Source organism: Cottoperca gobio, chromosome 4 (assembly GCF_900634415.1).
Source record: "Cottoperca gobio chromosome 4, fCotGob3.1, whole genome shotgun sequence".
Lineage (NCBI taxonomy): Eukaryota > Metazoa > Chordata > Actinopteri > Perciformes > Bovichtidae > Cottoperca > Cottoperca gobio.
Window position 1 is genome coordinate 13,887,974 of NC_041358.1, and position 14,189 is coordinate 13,902,162.

At 38.8% G+C, this 14,189-nt stretch overlaps 1 protein-coding gene across 1 annotated transcript in view; it reads right to left on the reverse strand.

Moving 5' to 3' along the window:
* The window catches only part of pde4ba (phosphodiesterase 4B, cAMP-specific a), a 170,488-nt gene that overhangs the window by 63,911 nt on the left and 92,388 nt on the right, over positions 1–14,189 (reverse strand).

Here is a 14,189-nt window from a genome sequence, read left to right on the forward strand (position 1 = left end):
AGAGCACAGTGACATGCTAGAGTGCACAGTGTTTATACACTGATGGAAATGAGTGAGAGTGAGGTTCCTACAATGGGGGAAGGAGGAGGTGGATGCCATTAAGACACCATCAAAGGAGAGGAGAAAACATCCCTTGAAGGACTTCTTTTTATGGCTGCGGTGCATCTTCCCAGAAATCAAACAAACTGTGCATGTGAGATATGTTGTATGTATGACATTTTCCACTGTAGTTTCAGTTTTTTGCAAGTCGCTCTCTTTCATCGCTTTGTTCTGCCTTGATGGTCGTTACTTCCCCTTCTGTATAGTAAACACACACCAGCAGAGAGGGTGCTGGTTACACCACAAACTTAAAGTCCACCTCTATGCGAAAATGTGTTTTGCTTATTGTTGCTTTATTTTTTATGCTTGACCTTGACTGTGCAGAATGATTTACGTTTTAAGCAAAAAAAAAGCCGTTTTTACGTTCATCTGCTGAAGGGGCAACGCTTTTCTGCGCTCACTTAGAACGTAGAATAGATCAGAGTTTAAAACATGATTTTGGGACATAACTCGTTGCGTGCCCTTATATAGAACTTACACAAGTATGATGTAAAAACTTGACACTTTGACACATACATACACGATGTGTGGAAGTGTCTGGACTCACTTCTTATTATATATACATACAATATAATAAAACAAGATAAAAATACAATAATTAGTGAAAACATTTTACGAGAAAATATCATAAATAACATTTTCTTTTCAGTTATGTACACTTGTGTATTTTTCTTGTTTCACTGCTCCTATGTAGCTCCTCTTCTGTTTGTTGTAATGATTGAAAACACATCAGTTCATCTATGTAAGAAGACCTATATTACAATGAGATAGACTCTTATTATACTGGGATAAACAGTGGTGAAACAGGCTTTTATTTTGATGAGAATGTACGTATTACATTTCACTGCACATGGATGGTGTGCTTTAGTACAGGCCCCTGTGGCAACTCATTATAACCAATAATTCTACATAATGCTAGCTTTGAAACCATATGGGACTGGATGAGTGGAGTTTCTAATGTTCTTTTTACCCCAGGGAAAGTGGGAAAGTGAGAGAAAGGTAAAGAGGTGTCTTTCTTTTACACAAACGATGGGATTCTGGTCTAAAAGAAAGAAGTGACATAAAACTAAAAGCTCAATCTGTGAAACGAGACACAGAGCGTTCAAAATGCTTCACAGAAGGGAGAAAAGACAGGAAATAAATGACTTATTAAACCAAGATTAACGCAAAAGAAAACAAGTTAGAGTCATCCTAAACACAGATTTGGCTTCTGTTAGACGATGTGGGAGGCTGATACAAAGTCGAAGAGGAACAACAACAAAAACACGATCACCTTTAGTTTGCAGACTTGACCTTGAAACAGCCAGAATTCCCTGCTGACAACTAGAGGCTCCTCCCAGTGGAGAGACGGCTAAACAACTCTTGACCTTGAAACCTTGTGTGTAGAAAATTAAATGATCAGATTGATCAGGGAGTGATGGAAAGAAGCTACAATTGGTGATCCAAGCCTTGTGTTTGTTAACGAGTCCTGCAGAGTGAGCATGCTGTTAAAATTAAGATACAGTAAGGGGTATTTTTGATAACCTGTCTATACTCCAATATTGTATGACACAGCAGGCCTACATTGTAGAGTGAAATATTCAAGTAAACCATGTTTTTGTGGAGTTATGGATATGAAATCCATAGAAAAACTGTGTAAAATAGAGAAATGTGAGAAAGTTTAATATGCTAAATATGTGCGCAAATACAAGCACTGCAATGACATGAGGAAGTAACACGGACACGTTTTGGATCAGCAGCTCTGGATTGCAAAGCAGTTCAAGCTTGGTGCTCTTGCAGCCCAAGGAAGAGGAACAACTCCCTTCCATTTTTTTGTAAATTACGACGTGGTACTACATCGGTGCAAAACGCTTGCCATGCAGCATTTCCTGTTCAATTTTGTATATCTAAACATGGCACAATGATGCACTGAAATACTGTAAAACAAAGAATGAACACAAAAGATTAAAAAGGTAAATGAAAAGTGCAAGGGTAACATGCAAACACATGCATGCCTGCACTATCCACCATGCATTGAATGCTTGACTGCTCTGCCTCAGGTTGATCCACTGGCTCTGTGTGTTGTGCACAACACGCAAATCTCACAACTGTCCGATTTCCCCCCCCCCCCCCCCTTGTGTTCTATAATAGCTAGAGAGCTTCACATTACATTTGTAGATGAAGATGATAAACAGTATTCAAGGAAATTCAAAAGGATAACATTTTCACAGGCCCAGGAAATGCCTCTGAAACTCATCTGTCCAAACAGGCTTCCCCTTAAAAAATAACTATATTCTGTGCGTTGTGCAAATATTTTTGTGCAGCGGCACCACAGTGTTAAAATAATCAAATATAATAACACTCCTGAATTCAAAACCTCACTTACAGTAAGAACTATCGGCAAAATGTACTCAAAGAGTCAAAAGTAAGAGTATTCATTATGCAGAAGAATTACATCAATGGATTATTGTTATTGATGCTTTGACGTGGAAGCTAATTTTAACTGCTTTGCATATAGTTGGACATCTTATTCCGTATAAACTCTTATAAAATCCTCCTATGAAACAATATTTCCCTCTGAAATGTAGCGAAGTAAAAGAAGCAGAAAACGGAAATACTCAAGTACTGTACCTCAAAATTGTACTTAAGTGCAGTACTGGAGTTAATGTACTGAGTTACAGGCTGGAGCGTTGTCATGTTATTCATGTGCTGTTCTAGACAAACACATCAGCTCTGATCTAACAATGAACTGAGTCACATCCTTATGAGAGAGTCTTTACAGTCATATGAAACTGTAACAGTCGAGGTACTGGTGCTATGACCAGGCTGTTACGAGAAGCCAAACAGACCCTCCCCTCCTCAAAAGAGAGGGCTGATAACACACAACACACAATGACATGTCCAAGCGTAAGAATGAGAATGAGCTTCATGCCGGGCCATTACTACGTTAAAGCCAATGTTTGTTCGTAACAGGATAACTCTGAGTGCATAATACGTGTGTGCCTGTGCGATGGAGACTTAACAAGGAAAGTACGTAAAGTATATTATAGCAGTGGTTCCCCCCCCACCATAGTCTGGTCCTCGGGTAGCACTGACCCCTGCCTAGCAAAGACCCATTAGACTATGGAAAGCATAGCTAAATTAATATGTTTAACTATTTGATCTTGGAAGTTCATTCTTGACCTTTTGAAATAGTATATTTAACAAAATTATTTAAAGTCAAAGGTACATATTTGCTTTTCTGAACAGCATTTATTTCTCCAGCTCTATTTGTTGAGTGAAGACGACGAAGCGATTGAAAGCTCCCAAAAAGCAACTAAGTAGACCTCTGAGCTTTGTTCATTTTGTTAAATAAACACAACAAAAACAGGATTATCTAACTGATCTGTAAAAAAATAAATAAGAACATTTATCCGATGGTTGTGTTTTTACCCTGGTCTACTTAGCAGGACAAAGAAGGGATATCCAAGAATTTAGCCTTCGAAATACAACACAAAGACAGACCTTGGGAATAAAGACCCTTTCCTCTGAAATGGGGTGTCCTGGTGGTTTAGTGGATTAGAGCGTTTGTCTGGGAAACCATTCTCACTCATAGCACTCCCCCATACTTTCCCTTTGAGGTTCGTGTACAGAACAACATGGACATCAGCGCTTGGATCTCGCGCATGTACTCTATAACTAAACATAAATGTAAAATTCAATGTCTTGCTCAGTCAATCAGAAGCATGCCTTCTGTTCAGAGACAGGATGTGAACAAGGACGGCTGAGAGATCAAGACAACCAGAGGCCAAATGCTTTTTTTTGCAATTAAGCGTTACCTAGGTAGAGTGGAAATATTGAGTCAAAGTAGCATGACAAGGATCAAAGCCTCAAATGATTTAATGACGCACGGTTGTGTTTTTACAGGATGGCATGTCATCTGTGTACCTTCCAAAGAACTACTGGGGACAGTGATTCCTTGGGGATGGGCATTTTGCAACTAGTCTAAATCATTATGGTACTGCATAGGCTGAGTAAATTATGTTTTTGGTGTTATTTTTCACTAAAGCAATCAGGAAGCGCTCCCTCTGACCCTAAAAGGATTTGCTAGGATGACACGACATTCCTTTCCCATGATCCAGCTGCATCGGTCTGACTGATGAGCAGACTGGCTGAGTGATGGACTTGCCTAAAGGACGATAGACTTAGTGACAGATTTGTAGAGAAAATGTTTAATTCAAGACAATATCAGATAGGGAGACGAGTTAACTCACAGGCTAACATTGGTACATAAATCAGTAAACAAAGCTACATGTGAAATACATCATTGATCACTAGAGACATAAACTGTACTTTAGCTGTTTAGCTGATTTAACTGTACCTGTTGTAGTTAAATCTTAAATTGACAAAGCAGACATTAGACGCTACACACTGTGATTAACATCCTGCATAAACTATCTTTTCTTATGAAGAGTCTTCATTTAAAATGCAGTGGAACTCAGGATGAGGCAGCAGCTACTGTGCTAAAACAGCAAAGAGTAACAAAAAGCAAAAACTGAACTGAAGACATCCAGTGACAGAGAGTTAGGAGAGCAAAGATGAGATGAAATAATTCATGTTTTCTTCTGGGAAATGACTGATCACTTCCTAGCTCTGAGACAATGTGTTGTTTCAGTTCACTTTAGTCTCATTTACTGGTAGACTGGGACAACTCAGCATCCTGCTTTTTGCTTCGTGTGACTGTAGTGTAGGTGTGTCTATTTCTGAGAATGATACTGGGACATGGGGCATACTCTGATAAGAAATATGACAATATTAGGGCAGCAACTAACATTTATTTTCATTATCAATTACCTGCAGACAATGTTCTTGATTAATCAAATAAAAGTTGTGCCTATAACATGATGCGTATAGTTCCCTACAGTCTTTAAACATAATGTTGTGTCTGACGAACAGAAAATCCAAAGCTAGACAAGGAACACATCAAAACATTTAGGAAGCTGAAACACGCAAATGTTTTTGATTAAAAAATACAAAATAATAATTTGATTAACAAATTAGTTGTCGATCAATGTTCTGTCGATTACCTAAATCATGGATCGACTAATCACTTAGCTCTAGACAATATAGAACAAAAGTAAGTCTTGCAGCTGTTTTTAATATTTTGGGGCAACTTTTCTCAATTTAGTCAATTAGGATAACTGAGGTTGAGTCACTGCTTTTACATTGTTTTTAGAAATATAGTTATTGAAAGGCTTGAATGTAACCAAGAGGTCTAACAAAAACGTTCATGTTTCAAACACATTTGGAATTAAATGAGACATGAAGATATCTTTTAACCTGCAAATCACAAAATCAGAGTTTGCCGGGATTTCTTTCCTTTCCTTTAACCGTTGAATTGTCCTACATGATCATAAATACATCTCACTGCTCGCCTGAGGAAGATAAAATACAAAAAGAGACTATAACTGAAATTTGGCCGCAGTCTGTTAAGAAGAAACAGATACTCGTGCTCTAAAAGAAAGCGCCACAGAGTGTCACAGACGGGGAGATGGAGAGCGTTCTTATATACTTTGAATTAATCTCTTCTTTCCTGTGTGTTATGTCGAGAGGAAACCAGTGACCATTTGTCTGTCGGGTTGTGCAAACAGAGATGCCATGGTAACACCTCCTGTTTGTGCGACGGTTTGCCACGGTTTAAATATTATTCCTTCAACACACACACTTGAATTTGAGTTTCTTCTGTTATTACATGAGCACAAATCATAGATAAAAAAACATCTGTTCCACGACATCATTAGAAGAACTTCTGGAGACTGAATGAGAAACGGAGAGAGATGTCCGGGACAAGCAGTGGAATCTAAAAAGACCTTTCTGTCTAACCAGCCGGTTCGGTGAAATCTGCCAAGAGCCCTGAAATGCCCCCAGAAGAATGATTGAACGATCCCATCAGGCCGAGCAAAAATAGCAGCTGAAATGTTATGCTCCAAAAGATCGCAGTAAAATTTCTCGACATGAATCTGCAGCAGAAGTGTCTAAAAATATGTTAATAACCCGAGCTAGTCCAAACAAGCAGGAGACATTTCCCAACACATGCACTTATAAAGCCTTACTGGAGCAAAGGGTACAACTTTAACAAGCAAGGACTCAAAACATTAAAATGTTAAACAACATTTTTCCTCGCCATCATTGTCAAACACTGATCTATTCCCACATCCAGTCTGAAAACGTCAGAGTGGCTACCTTCACCCACAATGCACTGTTTAGAATTGCTCAACCTCTGACATATTACATTGGTAGTATCAAATAATCTTTTATTTAGTTATTTTTAATTACAGTAATCTTTAGTATGCTCAGTAACTTGCACTACTTGGCTCAACTCTAAGATTTTCATTAACAATCTAATATATTATATAATATATTCATGGCTATGATCCCTTAAATGTGGATTTAGGCATGACACAGGGGGTTGACAGTAGTCCTGTCAGAGATACCTTCAGTATACTTCTATATTGTGCTTGATCAGGTCGTATCCTGCTCTAAACAGCATATTTCAGTCAATGTGTTTATATTCATTCCTTCACAGTGAACAGACGGTTTGCAGTGAAAATGTTTGTGTGTTACTGAAAAGCTGCACATTGCTTTCTTAACGTTTTTCTTCAATATCGACATTCTCTGATCAGAAACACAGGAAGCCCAAGCCGACCTTGTCATCTTGTGGTTCCCATGTGGTATTTCTGTATGTCGAAGCTACGCCATAACCCTTCAACACACAACTATATTACAACTGTAACAACACTCGTGCTATGAAAAGCTTTCTTGGCTCCAGCCTATATTTCATTTTCCCACTTCCCCAAATTGAAAAAAAAATGATTGTTAAGTTTAACTGTGACAGTTTTGTTGAAGCTTGTATTTTAGGTGAGGAATTTATTCTCCTGCTCTGCAAAGCACACTAATGAAAACATGAACCATGAGAATTATGGGCCTAACCTTTTTATTTATAAAAATAGGCATTACATCAAATATGTCCTCTGGCCTTTTCTAATCTGCGACCCAAAAACAAAGAAAAGAAAACTCAGGAATCCAACTAGACACAGCACTTATTAATAGCAATCAGGCCACTAACGTAATCAGGACTTGTGCCAAGTCATTATACATACACATTTAGATACAAAGTCATCTAGCAGATGCTCTCATTTAGAAATCATTTACAGTCTAAATAAAATGCCCCGTCACACGGTTTTAGGAATCACAAAGCAGAACTGGCCCAATAGGTGTGATAACGACGGTGAGGATGATGATGGAACAGGGGCTGCGGGCAGCTCAGAATGTGTGTGTGTGTGTGTGTGTGTGTGTGTGTGTGTGTGTGTGTGTGTGTGTGTGTGTGTGTGTTTGTCTGGAAGAAGTCATAGAAACTTAGCAGAACGCTGCTGGCATCTCTTATCCATTACATTCGCTGGTCTGTACTCGGGCTCCTCGAGGTCACAGTCCCTGGCTACTCTCTGTTGCTCTCATTGAGCTGTGTGTGCTGTAACTACGACTGCATTTCACCTGTAACTTTCTGTTCAGTTAAGCTAATTATTTTAGAAAGACGCACTTAGCTGAGATCCATAGAGATAACCTTGGATGTAAAATAACATTTACTCAAGTACTTTATTTAATGGAAGATTTGAGGTACTTGTACTTTAATTTCGTAATTCATCTTACTTTATACTTCTACTCATCCTTCTCCACTAAAATGTAGATTTTTTAATTCCACTACATTTATCTTACAGCTGGAGTCACTGGTTACTTTTCAGATTAAGATTTTATGTAACAAAAAGAAATGTGAGAAATATATAAAATGTCTGTCTATGAGTTGTTAGCAGTTCCATCAAAGTGTGATTTCCCCTCTAAACCTCATCACATGGCTCCATTAGAAAAATGAGGTAAAGTTATCCAACATTTCACAAAGAAAATGAAAAAATATATGTGTGTTTGTTCTCTTTTACCCTATTCATCCTTTGGTGGGAACCTGACCCCTAGGTTGGGAACTACTGCACTAAACTAAATTTATATAAAATACTAAATATAAACTAGCTCCACCTCAGCTAGCTACGACAGTAAAACACTCATTACCTATTGATGCATCAGCATGAGCTGCGACTTTCTCATACTGTGATGAATAATAATATCAGTCACTGGAGCCATTTTTCTGCAGATTTAATTATGTTTGTTAAGTACATTTAGTTGGTAATACTTTTGTACTTTGTTTAAATGCAGGACCTACTTGTAACAGATTATTTAAGTAAAGGATCTGACTACTTCTTCAATCACTGTAGATACCGCCATCATCTTAACCCTTCCCATCTTCCCCTCCATCATCATCATCATCATCATCATCATCATCATCATCATCATTATCATCACCACCAGCGATCTTCTTGATCCTTGTGATCCTCCCAGCCGTCCGTACTATCACTTGTTATTATACTCGTCATTATCTTAATTGCAATATTCACCCCATTATCACCATCAAACCCACCTCACAGACATTTTAATTTTAACTTTGGCAAGTCACTCATAAATCAAAAGTACACACCACATAAACCACAGCAGATTTGAATATTCCCTGCCACATATTTCCATGTAGATATCTCCATAACAACATATCACACTGTAAGTAAAGTGCACTGCAAATAAAACACTGCTCAACCACAACCTCTACAACACAGCTCTGCACCCCGCCCATGATGGCAAGCAAGCACAAAACCCTGGTATTCAAAGTCCCGCGCTGGAAAGGAAAATGGGTCATCGAAATGAAAAGAAATCCGGTTTGAAACGCTGACAACTATTTAACATGAAACTAAATATAAAATGAAGGTGAAGACATGCCTCAGGGCTACTTTTGTTTAATTGACAATTCTTGCCGTTCAAACAGATATGAAGATATTTTGAGGTGGTTTAGGGTTATTCTGCCAGCAGCTGTGACTCAAACACTCTATTTAAGAAACATTGTTGTTGTGTGTTTTTGTTGTGACCAATTACAATCATGTTACAGGCCCCAAGAGGCTCCCTGTTGTAGAACCACACAGATAGCTGCATAGATAGGACGTTTCCACAAATTCACAGTTTTGGTTTTAAGCGTGAAAAACTAGAGAATATATGTTGGTCTGAGATGATCTAAATAACTTTGTCCTGATAAGTAGTGAAGGCTGAAAATAAAAAAAGGGACCCAGCAACCAGGCAAACCCTCTGTGTGGAAAAAAGGAGCTGTGATCTTTGTTATTATGCCATAGGAATCCGGGTCACTGTCAAAATATTTGGTTAAGCCGGTCTCCTGTCCTAGCTGGATATGTGAGAAACACTCCCTGGCACACACACATATAGAGTAATTCATGCACACCCACATACCATGGAAGGGCAGATGCATGTGTGTCAATATGTTGTAGGCTATGTACAAAGAACAGCAGATGCATCTACAACACAATGCACACAGAGGAGTAATAGTCCCCTGGTTCCCACATGCGCCTTGTGTATCTGTCTAATGATACAAACATGCAGCACAGTACAGTACACCATACAGTAGGTGTGCTTCTGCTTTCTTCAGTATAGTCCAGTACTTTCCACAGGAAACCCTCAGTCACAGAGGTGGAACCCACCCAACCAGAGGTGAACATCTCCGGAGCTCAACGTCTACACACTTCCATCAGGCCTATTTCGTTTTTATAAAGATTAAGGAAATAAACACTTAGCATTACATTTCTGCCTGTTGAGAAAAGTATCAGCGACTGACAGATCACATGTCAACACTTTCTCAAAATGACTCAGTAGACTTCATGTTGTTGGGTATTATTATTCCAGTTTCACCAAGACATCCACTCTTAATGTGGTTGTGCTCTTTTTCATTGTAATGATGTTGCCTAAACCTTGCAACAGTCCCAGCCATCAGCCTGACGTGTCTCCAGCTGAGCCAGAATACCCACAATCCTCCTGGGATGAGACCCAGCCTAGTTTTTCACACTGGTTTATTTCTCCCTTCAAACATGAAAAAAACTCTGCACTCAACATCGACATCAGTTTTGCGTATTTCAAGCTTTCGTTGCTGATTATTTTTATTCTCAGGAGTTCTATCAATACTTAATTTAACCAAATGCTCAATTTAGGAACGGCACTTTGTTGTTGTAGGTCATTGATGACCTTAGTCACCCTTTGTTCAGTGAGTTCAGGTTGCTTCCATCTGGTTGCAGATATAATCTGCCAAGATGCAGGAACAATAGATTTAAGAGTTCATTGACCCCTTTCTGCTATTGGTCTGTTGAATAACTTTATGTAATTTGGGTAAATTGTTTGAGTGTTGATTTGAACCTTTGATCCTTTATAGCCAGGCAATGCCTACCACGTCAAAATTCAAATAAAGAGTGATCCCTTTTCAGATTGTTTGAATTTAATGTATAACTTTCCAGTACTTCTCTAGAAAAAATGCTGGATTTTGAGTGTTTGAGGAAACACAACATAACATAATTAACATTAATGTGTCAAAGAAAAGTTTTCTTCTTCTTTCTAAGCGTGTTAATTATCTTGCACGCTCCTGACCCCCAACGTGGAAAACACTGTTTTAGGTAAATGTGTTGGCTCTGGTAGGCGTTCTCAGTAACGAATATGTAGAAAGAGTTAAGACATTGGTGTTCAAAACATGAACTAATATGGTGAGACAAGAAATCCTGCTCGGCAACAAAGTCAAAATTACCAGAGTTGCTAAAGGCTGAGAAAATTGACCCTCCAATGTCATGATTATTTATTTATTTTTACATCTGTCCTTCGGGTCGTCTGGTTGTTTCTAACAGACGAGACTATGTTCCCACTGTGGCTAAAAAGAAAGTTATGACGATAAAAAAGATTCCTCTGAACACTTCCAGACTTATTTGCATGGTAAACTAATTGACTGTCTTAACCACAATAACACAACATGCAACACATCCTAAACATCACTGTGCTAAAACCATGCAGTCTACTTAGGCTGGATTCTCTCACCCAAACATGTACCAGTGCATATAACAACATTCCAGCTGAGGATATAATGATGAGAAACCCATGAGAGGATTGCTTGATGTGTGGGAAATAGGAAGTAAGACATATAATGTGATATGTACACACATACACAGCAAGGGGAGGAATTCAGGGACTCTACAGAAACACTTAAACAAATGAGTAAAGAGTATCTTAAAAAAGACAGCTTTCAATACAAGAACATGTTCAGCAATTGGAGTCAGAGGTGAGTAAGAAGTTATTTAAAAAAAAGAAAAACTAGAAACTGACACCAGATAAAAACACTGCAAGGACAGCGTGAAGTGTGTGTGTGTGTGTGTGTGTGTGTGTGTGTGTGTGTGTGTGGTTGTGTGGGTTATCCGTGCGTCCTAACCTGTGAGCATGGCTGTGGTTGGCGGCGTGAAGTTTTCGGATGACTTCCTCACTGAAGTCAAAATGAACCCTTCCTCTAGCACAGGGTGAACGCCGGTACATCTCCCCGACACACACATGCACTCATACACACACTACCAGGCGGCACATACTATCACATACGTAACCACACATACAAACACACACACTAGATAGACCAGAACACACCCATGTGCAGCATTTCACACCAAGCATAAATGTCCCATACTATTTTACACACATTTGACAAGTCAGCACCATTACTGATAACCATGCATACACATCTGTCATACACTTAACATTACAGGACTTCAAATAAAAACCTTCAAATGTATCTATCAGTTTGTACAAAACAAGCACCACCACACTCACACACGTAATATAAATAGCAATACATCACACATTCAGGCTACAGAGTCATATATTTACATGACTGTTAAAGGCTCTGTTTAAAAAGTTACTCAGCAGTTATCCATCAGTCTTCCACTCGACGGCACAAATAAAGCAGCAAATAGGTATCCAAACACCTTCTCCACACACTTGACCTCACGTCACACACAGCAGCAACATAAGCAGCGGTCCCTACGTCACTCCACGGAGCTCTTTAAACCCTCTCTCTCTCTCTCTCTCTCTCTCTCTCTCTCTCTCTCTCTCTCTCTCTCTCTCTCTCTCTCTCTCTCTCTCCCCCTCTCTCCCCCTCTCTCTCCCCCTCTCTCTCTGCGGACTCCTCTCTCCGTCACAGGCTATACTTCCTCCCCATGGTGTGTGTGTGTGTGTGTGTGGAGCTCAGTTCCTTTCAGCGCTGCCCAGCAGAGAAACGAGGAACATCCAAGTTGTGGAGTGGAGTCGCTGGAATGGAGTCAGAAAACTCCTGCATCACTCACAGCCTTGATTAGCTTTAATTAACACCGTATGTATAGAAAACATGCAGAAGCATACAGGCTACACACGCAGCTATTGACAAATTACACTGTAAATGTATAACGGCTGTATTGGAGATACAATTATGATTTAAGAGAGTTAATTTCCCATGAAACGACGAGACATCATTTTGCCTGAAAAGCCTTTAAAAGAAGGATAGATGGACTATAAAATGAACTGATTCCACAGTATTATATCGTAGATGTATATGCAGCTTATATGAATTTCATGGTGTCTTGTTTGAGTGAGTTGTATGCATGACACAATAATAAAAACAAAACAAACAGTCCCCCTTAAACACTTAATACATGGTTAATAGCACATTATGTTGTAGCAGTGGAGGTTTGTGTGGAAACAGAAATGTAATGACAACATAGTTCAAAGCCCCCTGAGGCAAATGTGTAATTTGTGTTATTGGACTATATAAGTAAAATTTGATTTGAATTGATAGTGAAACACCGTAAACAATTTGTTATAAACTACTTATGAAATGTGTGAAAAGGGATAAAAGATAAAGTACATGCATGGAGAAGTTACAATCTGGATATAATATGTTTGGAAGACAAGGTGGCATTAGTTACATGAGAAATGATCTTCCATTTCTCATAACTTCCTCAAACAGTAGTCATGAAACTCCACAGTAAAACATTCCTGCCTGATGACTGAAGGAGTTTCTAATAATTACCATAGTGACAGAGGAAGTCTGCTTCCTTGACATGTATTTCGAAATTATTCAGAAAGATGAAACACGCACTTATCAAAACACTTAACGGAAAGAGTAGGGTCAAGGGTCAATCAGTTCTACGTTCCCACACTGCAGCTCGGCCCACTGCTTCACAAAACACACAGACATTAGAAATGGGAGAGGCGGAAGATGTGGTAGCGACAGGGCTGTTTGTATCCTGTGCGACAAAGGGGATGGCATTCCTCCTTAATGTGCTCCTGAAGGATAACCAACGAAGAAGAAGATGTAGAAAATCTTCTCCTCACACTATAATGGTCATCATCTGTTGGAACTTGTGCAGATTCTGAAAACACTGACTTTGACTTCATCATTGCTGCAAATGTAAGTGCTTAAGGACGCGAAGACTGATGCTGAGAATCATGTTGTTCAGTTTTTTAAATGTTATGCAACCAGCAAATCTGTATCATTATAGCAAAAATATGCGGAGAAGGATCATTTTTTCATCAGTTCCAAGATAACCAACCACATTAGCCTCAAATGTTGTTATTTGAAGACAAAGTCCTTTCTATTTAATCTAATTCTATGGTGTTGCATAATTTAGTGGCATCGCAGTCAAATCATGCTAAAAATAGATTTGAGTTCATGACTTTGAACATGACTACAACACTTACTTACTAACTATTATTTCTGTCCCAAATGCCTGCACGGAAATTGGAAAAAGGGTATTTTTGTATTTTCCAACTTCGGCATGGAATATGTTGCAAAAATACTTTAAACTCAATAAATTCAACTAGTTGAAGGCTTTTAAATCCAAAATGAAAATAATTAGCGGTAGATTACTTAAGATGTCAATGTTTTTAAATTCACCTGGTCACGAAACGGACAGAGTTTTTGTTCCTTTTATTATTTGTCTCCTTATGTGTGATTTCTGCCTTTATGTGTGTTTATATTTGCTGCTGCATGTCTTGGCCAGGTCTCCCTTAAAAAAGAGATTTTTATTCTCAATGGGACTCACTGGGTTAAATAAAGGTTGAATACAATTTAAAAACTTTGCCAACTTCCAACAGGTCAAATTGCAGTTTACATTCATGTCTGTTTCATGTCGGAT